Source organism: Crotalus tigris, unplaced genomic scaffold (assembly GCF_016545835.1).
Source record: "Crotalus tigris isolate CLP2741 ecotype Arizona unplaced genomic scaffold, ASM1654583v1 scf7180000017716.2861928, whole genome shotgun sequence".
NCBI lineage: Eukaryota > Metazoa > Chordata > Lepidosauria > Squamata > Viperidae > Crotalus > Crotalus tigris.
In genome coordinates, this window is record NW_024096587.1 from 563,730 (window position 1) to 579,238 (window position 15,509).

The following is a 15,509-nucleotide window of genomic DNA, read 5'->3' on the forward strand; positions in this document are numbered from 1 at the left end:
TGCAATGCAGTGAGATATGAGCAGACCTGTATATTGGGCAAACAAAACAACCATTCACAAACACATAGCATAACACAGTACAGGATTAGGCAGTCCATCTGAATCTGAAAGATACGGGTCACTCTTTTGAAGACAGCAAAGTTCACATTCTGAAGAGGGAGGACCACTGGTTTGAAAGAGGAGTCAAAGAAGCCATCTTTGTTAAAATTGAACAGCTCTCTCTCAAAAGAAGAGGAAGGATACAACACCACATATCTCATTTACAATGCAATCCTTTCAGCAGTTCCAAGAAAGTTCCACACCCATTTGCACTCTCAGATGGACTTGAGGTTACAGATAAATCCCCAAGTGGCCTCAATGATTCTGAGAGCTAATAATCAGATGACTACAATGAATATAAATCCTTCCATTCCCCACCAGTCAGTTAGAACTGAAGAAGCTTCTTGAATGAGAAGCAAAACATTTTCAAAGAAAAGAACCCAGAAAATCCAGTTGCCTTTTGGAAAAAGCACCCTTGCAACATCAAGATAGAACCTACTGCAATTATTTCATGGGATGTGCAGAAAGTCTTTGATAAAATTCATTGGTGATAACTGTTTGTTTATTCTTTCCAAATACTTTTTTCTTAAAGTAGCTCTCCATTTTTATTGTTTTCCAAAACAACAGCTAAAAATAAACAGGCTTATACGTAGAGTTTTCTTCCTGAATCTTCTCTATCAAAATGTATGAATTTAATAAGTGACTTGGCAGCCTTTTCTGGATACACCCTAAACTGGTTTAAATAAGAACAATTGCCCTTGGAAATGATCAGGATGTCAAAATCACTTTCATTCAGGCAATTTTGCTGAAACCAGAGTTTGCTGAAGCAGTAGTTTAATTTAAATTGAAAATCCCGAGAGATAAAGCTCAAAATTGAGAAACTGAATTTAAATAGATTGCTATCCAATTTGATCAACTGCAATGCACTTAAAATATCTGGGCTAACATTAACATTTTACATTGGAGGAACCACTGTTTTTCACTCAAGAAGCTCTAAAAGCTAATTAGAGTTGGAGGTTTGAATGGCAAGATTGTCCATTGAACAGTTCATCTCATGGACTGTCTTAGAATCAGCACGTTGGCCACCTCTTATAATTGCAAAGCTCTAAAGTCCAATTGTTTTGGAAAATTTGGATTTTTTCTATGTTAGCAATAGCGAAAGCACTTAGACTTATATATTTCTGCATAGTGCTTTAAAAGTATATTGCCCCCAACAATCTGGGTCCTCATTTTAGTCATCTCAGAAAGATAGAAACCTGAGTTAAACCTTGAGCTGGTTAGGATCAAACTCCTGGCTGTGGGCAGAGTTTGCCTGAATACTGCATTCTAACCACTATTAGCCACCAGAAAGGTCTGATAAGATTTGATACATATGAACATAGGGAATCCAAAACTATGAATGACAAGGTATATGCATTGTCTTCCTTTATATCCATCACCATCACTGAGAAAGAACTTTACAAGCAAATTTGATCCCAAACTCCTACTCCTAACTACTCCAGATGTTTGTGAAAATGTACTGCTATATATTAAGCTAAGCAGAGCCACTGGTTTCAAGGGCTTTTCTTTAATGGTTTAATATTGATATTTCCTCTTCAACGTTTTCCTAGAGCACTCTCTCAGAAGGGTGTATGTGTGTTTGCAAGGCGCCATCAAATTTATTCTTTAAGATTCTCTTATGGTGCAATTTAATTGGTTTTAGATATATGACTGCAGAGCAAGACATTTCATTAAAAAGAGGGAGAGACTATATTGGCTTTTTTCATTCTGTATCCTTCAGAATCATTTACATTCACTTATTGTAAGTTACTTAAAGCACCATTTTGTTTAAACATCAGACTGTGAACCAATAGGCATAGTGAATTAAATCGAAAAGTAAAATACACTCTGTATCAAGAGACAGCCATTGATCTCTTAGTAAGGTTGGGGTATCATCCTACATTTTTCTTGTATGAGTAAAGCATGTAGAGGTGTAAACCATAAAAGAAATAATGACTGTAATTTAGGCCTCTTTGTAGAAACTCAGAATACAGGTCCTCAATAATAGTAATGTTTTTGTAAGTTCATAGATCTCTCTGAGGAAACTTTTCAGTGGTCCTAGCTTGATTGGACTCTCCACAGTCTGCTGTGTTTGTAGGGAAACAATGGCAATCTCCCAAACTGCTAGTAAAAACATTGTGAACCACCAGCCCCCAAATAAAACACACTATGGGTAATTAGGGAACTGTATGTACTGGAAGCACCAAGAGTATAACAATCAGTTTGGATTGATCAATTTTATTTTAACTGAATATTAAATTTAAAATTTAAATTTAAGGACTTCTATTGTTTATTGTTTCAATGTTTTCACTGCATTTTTATTGAATGATTGGAAGCCACCTAGAGTCACCTGTGGTGAAATGAGTGGCCTATAAGTTTAATAACAAATACATAAAATCAGTCTGACCCCCTTTTCTGAAGAGTTAGAGTGGGTCACCTGGTTCATGTTGAACTTTCCAGCCTCATGGCTGTCTTGCTTTTGGTTTCACATACTCCGCACACAATTGCTGCTGTAGTTCACAGTTTACTCAAGGTCGAAGAGCTAAGAAAATAATGCCAAGTCAGAATCTCTGACAGAAGCTTCTCTGAATGGTTGGCTTTTAACCACACCAAACCAACTCATAAGGTCCCATAACAAAAGCGTATTACTTAAAACAGTAATCGATAGATTTTGCTTTCTGTCTGCAATATATAGCAATTTTGTTAATATCAGATCGTTACTGACAGGCATCCCATCTAGCCTCATCCCAGATTTGGGATCTCATTTGATTTTACTTCTAACGTCTCTGGTCTTTGACCTACCCACTATAATATTTTCCTGGCCTTGGGAGGGTTATTGAAAAGTATTATGTTCTTTTCTTCATTTCTTAATCATCAGCTAGGCTTTCTACTCTTGGTTCAATTTCCTGAACTAGGTTCCTTTTACTCTTTTTTAGAGGAGAGAAGGGGCACCAGAATATATAAGATTGCTGGATTTGGGTGGCCAGTAAATTTAAATAAATAAATTACTATTCCTTAGAGTCCGGAGCTGGCTTCAGAAGAAAAAGAACACGGCATTGCTCTCAATACAGGTAGTCCTTGACATATGACCACATCTGAGCTCAAAATTTCTGTTGCTAAACAAGACATCTGTGAAGTGAGCTTTGCCCCATTTTACGACCTTTCTTTCCAAGGTTGTTCAATGAATCATTGCCGTTATTTAGTAATGCACTTTGTTAAGTGAATCTGGTTTCCCCATTGATTTTGCTTGTCAGCAGTTCGCAAAAAGAAATCACATGACCTCGGGACACTGCAACCGTCATAAATATGAAGCAGTTGCCAAGCTTCTGAATTTTGATCACCTGACCATGGGGACGCTGCAATGGTCTTAAGTGTGAAAAACAATCAAAAGTCACTTTTTTCAGTGTCATAATTTCAAACGGTCACTAAACTATCTGTACTTGTCAGCTGTTAAGGGTGAAGACAGAATTTGCCCATCCTGCAAAGTTGTCCTAATAGATTGTGTATTATGTTTAAAAAAAGAAAGAGCATCCTTCTGCAAACAGAGGAAGTTATTTGTTCCTGGTTTCCTATTCCTGGTCTCCATTCTCTGCCAAGTTAAGAGTCATCATTCCTTCTAATAGAAATAAAACATTGGGAATTAACTACCAGGGTTATATGACACTGTATTCTCTATTGTGGGAGCTTTGGGTTGTTGTTTTTTTTCACCTTGAGCTCTTTCCAATGCACTAGTTATTCCCAGGCATCCCAGGCAGGACACAGTCCAACTGCTCATGATGACTCAATCCTCACAATGAAGCTAAACAAGTGCAGAATATGATCATGAGATTTCCAGATTGTCTTACAAACTCTATTTTGATTTCCACAAAAGAAAAGTGGATGATAAAATAATCCCTGCTCCTTATCATCCTAAAACATAGCAGTTGATTCTGTTCCCATAAGAAGTTCAATTGTTGTTGAACAACAAACAATATTTAAAAAAAATACTATTTTAAACAACCAACAAGCCCTTTGTCTTTCAATGAATTGATGAAGTCTGATGCAGTACAGAAGATTGTAAGGTCTAGTAGTCCCCCCCCCCCTTAGCCACAAAAGCCAACTTAGGTGACCTTGAGACAGTCCCTCTCTCAGCCCAGCCCAGCTCACAGGCTGGTTATTGTGAGAAAAATAAGAAGCAGTAACCTTATATATGCTGCTTTGAGTTGTACAAAGTAAAGGCTGATTATAAATATAATAATAATAACAATAATCGTCGTCGTCGTCCTTTCCAATATTGAAGAAAACACAATGAACAGGAATACAGTGCATCACCCATACAACTATCTAAACATATCAGAGCAACAACACACCCAAAACTGCAAGATAATTTTACTTAAAAATGAGAATGTTTGGACCAGACTACCTCACCCAAATAAAGTCTCTGTGGACAAGACAGGGACCTATGCACTAAAACCTTTGCCCACAAAAATTGCATATTGTGAGGTCAGCAGTGTCCACCTAATTTTTATCAAAGGAGTAGTCTGTGCTCAGCCAACTCATCTTGTCATAGATAAAGATACAAACCACATTTCTTTCTCAACCCCTCTTTGTCACTTGTCCTCCCAAGGGATAAAAAAATGAGTAGCCCTCTTTATTGTCTTAAGCTCATTATAGTCCTGTTTGGCATAGTGAGAGTATGGAGTCATTAATAGTGTTAGCTTTCTTTCCTTGAAATCATCCCCCAACCTTAATCTGAGTAATTCCCAGATTGGATTTTCTCCCCTCCCTAAGAGCAGTGAGAGAACAACCACTTGGCATCAGTGAGAGCAAAGCCCAGCCATGTGTTTGCATCCCTGTTGGCTTAGTTTGACCCTGTGTTCATCCAGCTTGCTATTCTCTCCAAGGCTAGAATTAGCACTGGAATCCCCCATCAGTGACCATCCCCTTCCTTCCCGCGGTTCTGCGTGATTCACAGGGAAGGTGCAAAGTGCCAGAGGGACACAACTTTCTGCCAGAGGAATCAAAGCACAGGGAAATATTTTTAGAACAAGTCTTGCAGAACTATTGCAAGGAGCAGGAGATACAGCAGAGGAGTCAGCAGATCTAGGATCCTGGAGGTGAGGTAAAGGGGATCAGAGAGAGAGAAATCAAGGATTGAAAATAAAAAGTGGATCTCTTTTACTTTTTGTTTCGCATTTAGAGCCTGGCTGTAAACATCTGAAGGACCACCAGGTGGGAGCAAAGAAATAGAAGTTTCTATGTATCTTCGCTGCTATCTAGTGGTCACCTCTGTTTGTGAAGCTTAGAGTTGTTAACCTTGCGGTGTTGAAAGAATGACACAATCAAAAACAGTGGTTCGTACAGAATATATATCCTCTTGGATCAGGTGTTTTCTTCCCAGTGATATGATCCTTGGCACCATCAGTGGAAGCAGGTGCCCTTTTTTAGAGCAGTTTCCACCTTCACCTTGCACCCAGAAATACCCAGTCGTTTCTCTTGTGAAAGCTCTGAGGGCAAATTCTAAATCTGTATTATGAAGTACTGTATGCAGACTTATTATAGTGACAGTTCAAAATCATTGATGGTACTTTTTTTTAGTCTCATAAGTTTAAAATTATTTGGGATTCAGACTAGTGCTAGGGCAGTGATGGCGAACTTTTTAGAAACCGAGTCCCCAAACTGCAACCCAAAACCCACTTATTTATCGCAAAGTGTCAGGGCCTCATCAGCATTGTGGTGCCCTCGGGGGGGGCAGGGAGGCACCTCTAAGTGCCACCTCTGGCACACAAAAACCGGGGTCACAAAAATGGGCCACCGTGCTGCAAGGCGCAAAAATGGCCGCTGCCGCATCGCAGGGTGCAGATACAAGGCACTGCACCACGTAAGAACGGGGCAGGGTTAGTATCACGAAGATACTAGCCCCGCCCCATTTGCAACAAGTGCTTGCTCGTGGCCCCATGCATGCATGCACGCATGTAAAATGCTTCCCCCTCCCTTTTCTTCCAGTCCACCAATCAACAATGGTTGGTGACCTCTGCTCTTCCACCTCTACTCGAGCTTGCTAGTCGGCCGCTTCGCCTCCTTTGTGCTGGGCAGGGCTCCTGCTCCGGGCGGCAGGTGCGGCCTGATGGACTGCTGCTGGCGGCGGTGGCGCCCATGCCAACAGAGAGGGCTCTGAGTGCCGCCTCTGGCACGCATGCCATAGATTCGCCACCACTGCACTAGGGGAACAATTGGGTATTCCTAGCATCCAAACCGAAGCAAATCAAAACATAATGCAGAAATCTGCATTAAATCTCCTGAAGTCTTCCATCACATGTATGCAACTCAACTGTTTTAAAATTTGCTGCAACCTCCCATTAATCATATCTGTACCGTATCACCGTATCTGAGGTCAAAATCCCCCCATATCCCCTACAAGATTATGTATTATTATTATATAAGATCAACTTTGATTTTTTTAAAAATAACACTTTACCTACTCCTCTCTCCAGCATTGGGAATTAAAGATACATTTGTTAGCTTACCATTTAATTCCCCTTGGACTCTATATCTCTGTCTCTCCAATTAACTTGCACTATATTTCAAACAGAAAAACAAACGAAATGCTTTTTTAAAAAAAACTTCATGTTTCTTTTGAAGCAGATTCCTCTTAAGCCTTAGAATATTCACATGGATAATTAGCTACCTTTAGTTTGGGAGGGAAAAAAAACCACTTTTAGGTATAGGTGGAGATTCACATTGTAGATTGTTCTATGTAGTGCATTATACATTTGGGGAAAGCAGTACGTTTTCTCCTTGACATTTTTTTTTCCCCTGAGTGCCCCCATTTGAGTTGGGAATCACGTAAGATTTTGCTTACAGCACGAAGACATTTTGCCACCAGAGAGAAGTCAGCTTGTTGTGCATAGTCTAGAATATTGATTCATTCTTCTGTAACATTGAGTTATTTAACAGAGTAGATAAAAAGATTAACAGGCAGTTTCCTAAAATAGTTCCTCTCTCGGCCTTTTGTCATATTATATCATGTATTTATTTACATAGACACAAAGAATACCTGATTCCAAGTGACTCTGCACAATTTACATTATAATACCTAGAAAAATAAAATAGAAAAATGATACACATCTAGAGAGGTGTATATGTGTTTGTGTATGCCGTGTGCGTGTGTGTGTGTGTGTGTGTGTGTGTGTGTGTGTGTGTGTGCCATATAGCATTACAGAATCTTACTGGGGCTCACCAGCAACCTATGCCCAGGCCTGGGAGAATAGCCCAGGTTTTCAATGCCTTTCAGAACATCATCAGAGTGAGAGCCAGACAGATCTCTGGGGGATGCTATTGCGGAGGACAGGCACCGCAACAATGACCTGCACAAGAAGCAGTTTTCTGGATTTACATCTTCCTATCTGAGAAGAGTTAATGGGACTAACTGCTGTGTAGCCATAGCCTTGCACTGTTTGAACAAAGGAGGTTTCTGAAACTAGCATTAATCCCAATTGAAAAAAAAAAGATTAATTGGTACAACAGAAGGATCATTACTGAACATATATTTGTAGTAAATCAAGATCTGGCCTGTTTCTGTGTTAATTGACTTTCATCTTCAGGCATCACTCAGTTCAAGAATCTGGAATTTTTACATTTAAAATGTGATTTAAATGCAACTGAGAGTTGACTGCTTTCCTACAGTGTTATGATGCAAAAGGTTCTAGGAAGCTTCTGTAACATCACCAAGCTCATCAAGCCACTGATAGACTACAAGTGCTATTTTGCCTAACACGGGCTTGAGACTTCCAGGCAATTTGTGGAAGGTAGGTGTGCTCTGTTCAAAATCCATTTCCTGAAAGCATAGAACCATAAAAAGAACTTAGCAAAAAAAACCAAAAACCCATGCTTCATGTACAGTATACCAGCAGCAATGCTGCATGTGAAAACAAAGAGAAAGTAGCTAGTCTATGAAGGACAAAATTAGTTCCATGTGGGAATTCCAATTAATTCTGATTATGTTCTGAATGAACTTTGTGATAATTATGGAGTAATAGAACTTTATGCCATTTTGGAATTAATTCTTAAAAAGTGCTTTGGAGACTATATAATGACCTCTTGTGTCTTCTTTGGGGATCACATGGCTGCCTTCCATCGTTGCCATGTAATCCTAAGAAAAGATGCAGCTGCTTTAAAGAGTAGAGGACCTGTATATCATTTGCCTTTGAAACATCAATTGGAATTGAATCTGAAGCACTGCAATGTAGGAGATGACCAGCCTGAGCCCGAAAGCAGGGTCAAATGCGTCATCAGTTTGGAGTCGCTATGCTCCTACAAGAGACCTGAGTCCAGCCTCCCCCATGATTTCCTTATCTAGTGCCAATTTGCCTTGACTGTTAGTAGATCAGATTCTTGTGTATAGGTAGCATGAAATAAATTCACAGTATTTTTGAACTCTAACCCAGCTCCTGGTTTCTTGTACCTGACATATATGGCCCTATTCAATAAGCTTTCAATAAATATATTAGATTTACTCAAGCATTTACAAGTGCCTATCTAATGAGATTTGGCAAATAAAAGAACAAGCCAAGGGAAAATAAATGGGCATGTCTGCCAAATAGACTGTAATTAATTCTTAAACATAGGGATGAAGCTTTAGGCTACACTCCGGCTGTTCATGGGTAACTGCATACTGCAGATCTAGACCTAGTTTTAAAAATTAAACAAAAATAAAGTTTAGGAATCATGGGCAGCTGGCAGCCTTTGTTAAGAATCAGTTATAAATTATTACTTATTTGGAGGAAATGATTAAGAACATCATTCATCTGTGGCAATTCCAACTCAGAATCAGTTTATCTAGAACACAGCAGTGAGATCCTTTAAGGCAGAGGACCCCAACCTTTTGGGCACCAGGGATTGGTTCCGTGGAGAGAGTTTTTTCCACAGACCGGAGGGTGCGTGGTTTTGTGTGCTGCCTGCATCTCGCCGATGGGGCTTTGCTTGTTTGTGCGGACTGGTTGCTGGCATGCTACTAATGTGGATTAATGAACAATCACTAGAATAATGATGTGTCTGCATAATTACTGGAATAATGCTGTGTCAGTAGTATGTGACTAACCTAATGCGCATTGCACTTGGATACAATGTATGTAGCAAACTCTCCATTGTATACTGTGAGAAACGGACTTAATATATTACAATGTGTATTGCAATGTGTAGTCCTTTGTTCCTGAGAAAAAGAAAGTATAAAACTGAAGTCTGAACCCGCCCTCAGGGTTCAGAATTGCTGGTTGCTTTTGCTTCTGAACCTGCGCAATAAATCTCTCTGCTAAAACCCTCTGGAATTCGTAAAAGTCCTTCCGTTTTCTACAAGACTGCGGCCCAGTACTGGTCCACAGGCCGGGGGTTGTGGATCCTTGCTTTATGGGTCTTTACTAGAGGAAACACAGAGTTGTGCTGTGGTGATTCTCAGCTTAATTCTAGGACCAGTTCAAGGTTCTACTGTCAACTTTTAAAGCTTGATTCAGTACTTGTTGGGCCCCATCTTTGCTAAGGAAGCCTAGCTGAGTATGAGATGGCTACCTGTGGTAAAACAGGCAGCAAAGCCTTCTTGGATTTGGAATTTGCCCTGGTTACAGAAGCTGATTTGAGTCATTCATAAGGGATAATCAGGTTTAGAAATATGTTAAGAGAAGAATGTGCTACCTAGATGCATGTTTGATTGGCTGTTGTTGTCGAGATATGGTCTGGTTTCTTGTGGGGCATTGTGATTTTTGCTGTGTGGTGGGGTTACAACCACAAGAAACCAGACCATGGCTCGACAACACCAGCCAATCAAACAAACAACCCAAAACCAGACCCGAAGCCAGACCATGACCAACAAACAAACACCATTTGCATCACACAGACGATACTTAAAACACCAAGCACCATGGCCCAGCAAAAACAACCAGCCAATCAAACACTCTGAAACCAGATCATGACTCAGAAACATCCGGACAAACAACACCCACACCAATTTAAAGGTCAGTACTTTGACAGACGAGCACAATTCAAAGCGCACTGAAAATATCCCCCCCCCCAATGCAGACAAAACGTTTGCAGCTAAATCGCCAAGATCGGAGATCAAACCAACAGCCCAACTACCAACCCGAGCTACTAATACTCAAATACATCTCAGGAGGAATGGTGTTGATGGGGCCAAGGTGCTCTGGAAGGATGACGCATTAGGGGCTATGCAAAGCTTCAGAGGGGTACGTTGTCTCAGCACAGCTGTGACCAGCACATGGCTTCTAAACAGCTTCCTTCTTTGGAGCCATGGGAATGCGCCACTGCCTTTCTGCAAATACACAGGACATGTGCAGAAGCCATTTGTCAAGGCAGGGTGATGGATTGAGATGGACTCAGCTTGACCCTTTAACAAGGCAGAATGGCGTCACTACACATGTGCCTATTAAGCATCTTCCCCTGCCTGAGTCTTCTTCCCCTCCAGAAAGTAATTTTTTCCACTTTTTTTTATTATTTTCAGTTCTGACTGGCTCCCAATTGTGGCTTAAATTTTAATTTTGCCTTGTGGTGGAAGAATTTTTCACTTAAAAACGCTGACTGTTTTTAATGACTGTGGTTCAGTTAACTGGATGGCTTAAGATTACATTGCTTTGCTCATCCTCGTTATATAACTGCCATAGCTAGGTCAACGGATGGCTCACAAGCATGAGTATTAAATAGTAAAACTACACACATGAATTTTTTTTAAAAAGCAAGGCAGAATTAAATATGAACTTGAAAGTCATTTGAGAGAGAGGGATTGTTACTTTACTGTATGAGCACTCTTTTCCCATCTCATCCCCAGCAACTGTTTGTCTCCAAGGATATTCTCAATGCTGCCTTGTGTTTTAGGGGTGCTTTCTCAACTGCCCTTGTGCCACAGGAAGGACAGCTATCAAGAGGAAGGGGCTGCAAAACTCCCTTGCATTTCAGGTGGGCAATTCTCTTTATGATGCCTGGCCAGAAGTTATAGCCAAGCAGTGATTCTCATGAGGCTCCAGACTGACTTGCACAAAGCAATAAACAATACAAGCCCCTCTGATCACATGAGTCATCTAATCACATTGCAAAATACCCAGGACAGCCACAAACCCAGTGAAGATTGTTGCTCCTCTTCAATGAAATGCCATCTTAACTAGTCGACTGATTTTTTTTTCACCAAATGCAAGCTATGAGCTTGCATATGCTTTCAGTGTGCATGTTAAGTTACGTATTCCAGAGGCTCAGAGCTGATGTTTTCCTTAAAAGCCAATATGAAAACTGAGATACTGTCACACACTAATAGCATCTTCTAAGCAATAATGTGCCTGTTGTTTCTTTCCCTAAGAATTAATCATCAATTAAAGACCAAGTTCAGATTACTCCCACCTTGATACCATTTAGAAAGCTATTAAAAATGGAACTATTTCTAAGAGTAACCTCACAACTTCTTGTTGTAACCATTTTTTTTATCACTCTTCAATTTTGTTATTGCAATTTGAGCTGTATGTTGCCTTAATTCTATTCAAACCACTAAGAATTACAAGATTTTGGCAAGACGAAAACTGAGTAAATTAGTAAACCGTCACCAAAGATTCACACAACTTCAAATACAGACAGTGTTGATGCTACTGTAATCATTTTAAGAGCAAGAAGCCTCTGAGCTTCCCCATCCAGTGAAGCCATATCACTGGAGAGCTGCTCCTGGAATACCCCTAAGGCTATGCCTCCAGGGAATCTTGCTCACTGCTTACTTCACCCAACTGGAAAGCTGAAATCTGAGTAAAGCTGTCTGACTGGTTAGTCACAATCAGTGAATTTTTGCCTTAATATGCCTATCTCACTATTATTATTTTTAAAAACTATGACTGTTCCCAATCAAAGTTTTCATTTTTGCCTTTAAGCAAGGGGCTAAAATATCAAAGTTACTGTATTGAATATTGTATGTGAATACCTGCATAAATACCCTTGTCATAGCACACTTTAACACAAACATGGTGCTGATCCATCATTTTTCATGCTTTTGATCTTTCTAGCCCAGTGGTTCTCAACCTTTCTAATGCCGCGACCCCATAATACAGTTCCCCATGTTGTGGTGACCCCCAACCACTTATACATCACCAGGTGGCAGGGGCATGGCCAAAGAAAAGGGGGAAAAAATGGCGGACAGCCTTGTTTGGCGACCCCCGTGAAATGGTCGTTCGACCCCAAATGGGGTCCCGACCCACAGGTTGAGAACCACTGTTCTAGCCAGTCAATGGTAGAAGACAAGAGGGACAGCCAGATGGCACCAGGTTTCCATCCTTGCTCTCTTCCCACCAAATTTGCTGTTAAAAAGTGTGTGTATGTGAGAGTGGGAGAGAGACAAAACTAACAAAGCAACAATTAGCCCTTGTTGGAGTATGCGTGTGGAAGTAGCAGAGAACTCCCTCAGAAGAACTGGGAAGGAGGGCATGGGCACTAGAAGGGCATCTGGTGGGAATTTCAGTCAGTTGGAAAATATCTGCCCTGTAGCTCCATTACAATATTTTCTCAGAAGTAGACAGCCAAAATTTAATCAGTTCAGCCTGCCAAGATCTAAACAACTCCTAGAGCAGTGGTTCTCAACCTGTGGGTCAGGACCCCATTTGGGGTCGAACGACCATTTCACAGGGGTTGCCAAACAAGGCTGTCCGCCATTTTTTGCCTCTTTTCTTTAGCCACGCCCCTGGCACTCGGTGATGTATAAGTGGTTGGGGGTCACCACAACATGGGGAACTGTATTATGGGGTCGTGGCATTAGAAAGGTTGAGAACCACTGTCCTAGAGAATCATAGACACTCACAGCACAACTGCAATGTAAGACTGACACCACCTCTGGCTATGGAAGGAATTGCACTGTTTTGGAAGCGCTGTTCAAGGCACATCCCAATTTCAGAGCCATTGTCTTGTCCTGCTAGATGCTTTCTTCCCCAATACCTGAAAGATTGCCTTTTTCGTGATATTCTCATTCCATTCTCCAGCAAATATTTCGTGATATTCTCATTCCATTCTACAGCCTTTCTGTTCCTGAATATTGACATAAATACCTTTTTTCATTTTTCTCTATGTACAGTACACACACACGCATACAGACGCACACATTACCAATGGGGATGGGATTGCTCTAGTTTTGAAGAGAAAGCATTGTCCGATTGTAGCTAGGAGAGAACTGGATATGAATAAACAAATACCAACTGCAGTAATATGAATGTCCAAAGAAATTGGGGTTCCTTAAATCAAGAGGCCTTTCTTGGCCAAACTTCCACTGGTAAGCATACTTTATGGAACCCAGTTGGAAGTGTAGGCATCCTGCCTTCTCAACATATTTCCCTCGAAAGGTTATAAATTGGCTGGTAGCATCCAAAATGGTTGGGGTGAGGGACTGCTTCTTGAGGAAGGGATATACCACTATCTCTTGCAAAACAAGCTACTGATTACTGATTACCAACATCTTAACCGAACCTTGTGTCACCTCCTGGATGGATTTTACCAACAAAGAGTGATTGACCTGGAATGGTCAAGTATCCTTTTATTTCCTTAGGAATACAGATTAGGACTTCCATAGGAGATAAGGTAAACTGAAGATGGCTCCGTAACACAATAAAACTGCTGTGAATTATTAGTGAATTATAGCTTGTCAAAACCACCTTAAAATCTTTAACTAGTATGACTAAGAATTGCTTGTTTGGGCAATCTCTTATAATGCAATCATGCAGAGGAATATGTAGCTTAATTGTGGGTTTACTCTGGTTCATTCCCATCTTGTGAATGACATTGCATTACTGCCCTATGACAGGGGTCCCCAATCCCCGGTCCATACCAGTAACTGGTCCGCACAAACAAGCAAAGCCCCATCCATGGGATGCAGGCAGCACACAAAACCACACACCTTCACTAAACAAAACTAAGTTAGGATACAGCCTTTCTGTTCCTGAATCTAACCAGATACATGTAATATTTAGAGGTTGCTGTTTGGTGATTAAATCTACACTTCTCTGGTATATTGTTTGGGGATGGTTGGATGATACACAACGTGCTCACTGCAACACTGAAGCCACTGAGGCTGTGAATATATCCCATATGAAGCACAATATCCCACACAGTTCTATTATTCAAATGTTTCTGCAGTGGGAATGTGTGATTTTATTAATCTCTCAAAACAAGTGACAAAATGGCTAGATTCAAATCCAAGACAAGACTAGGAAACAACTCTGGCAAGATCACTGCCGGTCTGAGTAACTAAGTCTTGGCTAAAATTCCATCTTCTTCCATCGTCTTTCTTGTACTCTATTTTTTGAACAGGACACAGTCTTTTCTAAAATAACTGTGGATGCTGAGAAATAAGCCAAATACTGTAGTTCTGAATAGCATTAGCTAGCCAGGACCTTATTAAACTGATGGATAACTTCAAAACAAGAGTAACAGCCCAGCTCCCAACATTTTCAGCTGGCACAGCTGTTAAAAAAAATCCAGAACTGAAAAGCTGCTATGTTTCTTTGCGAAGGAACAAATGCAAGGGTTATATACGCTACAGATGTCAATACTGATCAATGAAGTATCAAAGCAAAAGACAAGAACAATCATCAAGGCAGATTTCATTATCAAGAGCAATGAATCGAGTCTTCCACTCAAGCACTAACTTTTCTGTGCTGGGAGTGGAGGGTCAGTGAGGAGTCCACTCTAGAGCATCTATTTTCTTTGCCTCAGCCAGGAAGCTAAAACACATCAATTCTGATTTTATCAACAGCAGCCATAATTTCCAAAAACCAAAACCAACTGAAAGTTGCCTTCAAAGTCAATTTCTGAAATATTTGAATTGTGTGCACAGTGTGGTCATTTTTTTTCCTCTTCAAAATATCAAAAGCATTTTTATCTAGAAGGTAGGAATGGTAACATTTGCCATCTACATTGATCTGTCATGACGCTTGAATACATGGAAGGTCCATGCAAAAGGATCTTAATCCCCGCTCTGCAAGTGGTAAATGCCCACCATTAGTTTAAAGGTCTCCAGCTATAGCCGGGGATAGAGGAGAGGGACAGTAAAGGGATACCACTGTACTCACCAGTGACTGCTGATACCATAGTGTCCTTTTTAGAGGGGTGTTCCCAGTCATATCCATAATTTCCAAATAAGGAAATTGGGCATTGTGGGGGAGATGCCTTCCCTTTAGCCCTCCTGTAACAGGTTCATGGAATGAGAAAAAATAAATGTCCGTCTGAGTGCTCTGGCTGAAAGCTGCTCTATGTATGTGTGTGGGGGGGTTGTTATGTAACCAGAGACCCCCACTTGTTTATGCTGTGACACAGGCGTCATGGCTCTGCTCAATAATTTTTAACTGCTGCCCTGGCATTCAGTCAGCCCAGTAAATTAAAAGGTGGTAAGATTTCTTTCTCCTGGCTACAGCAAGTTTCTGTCCATGGAA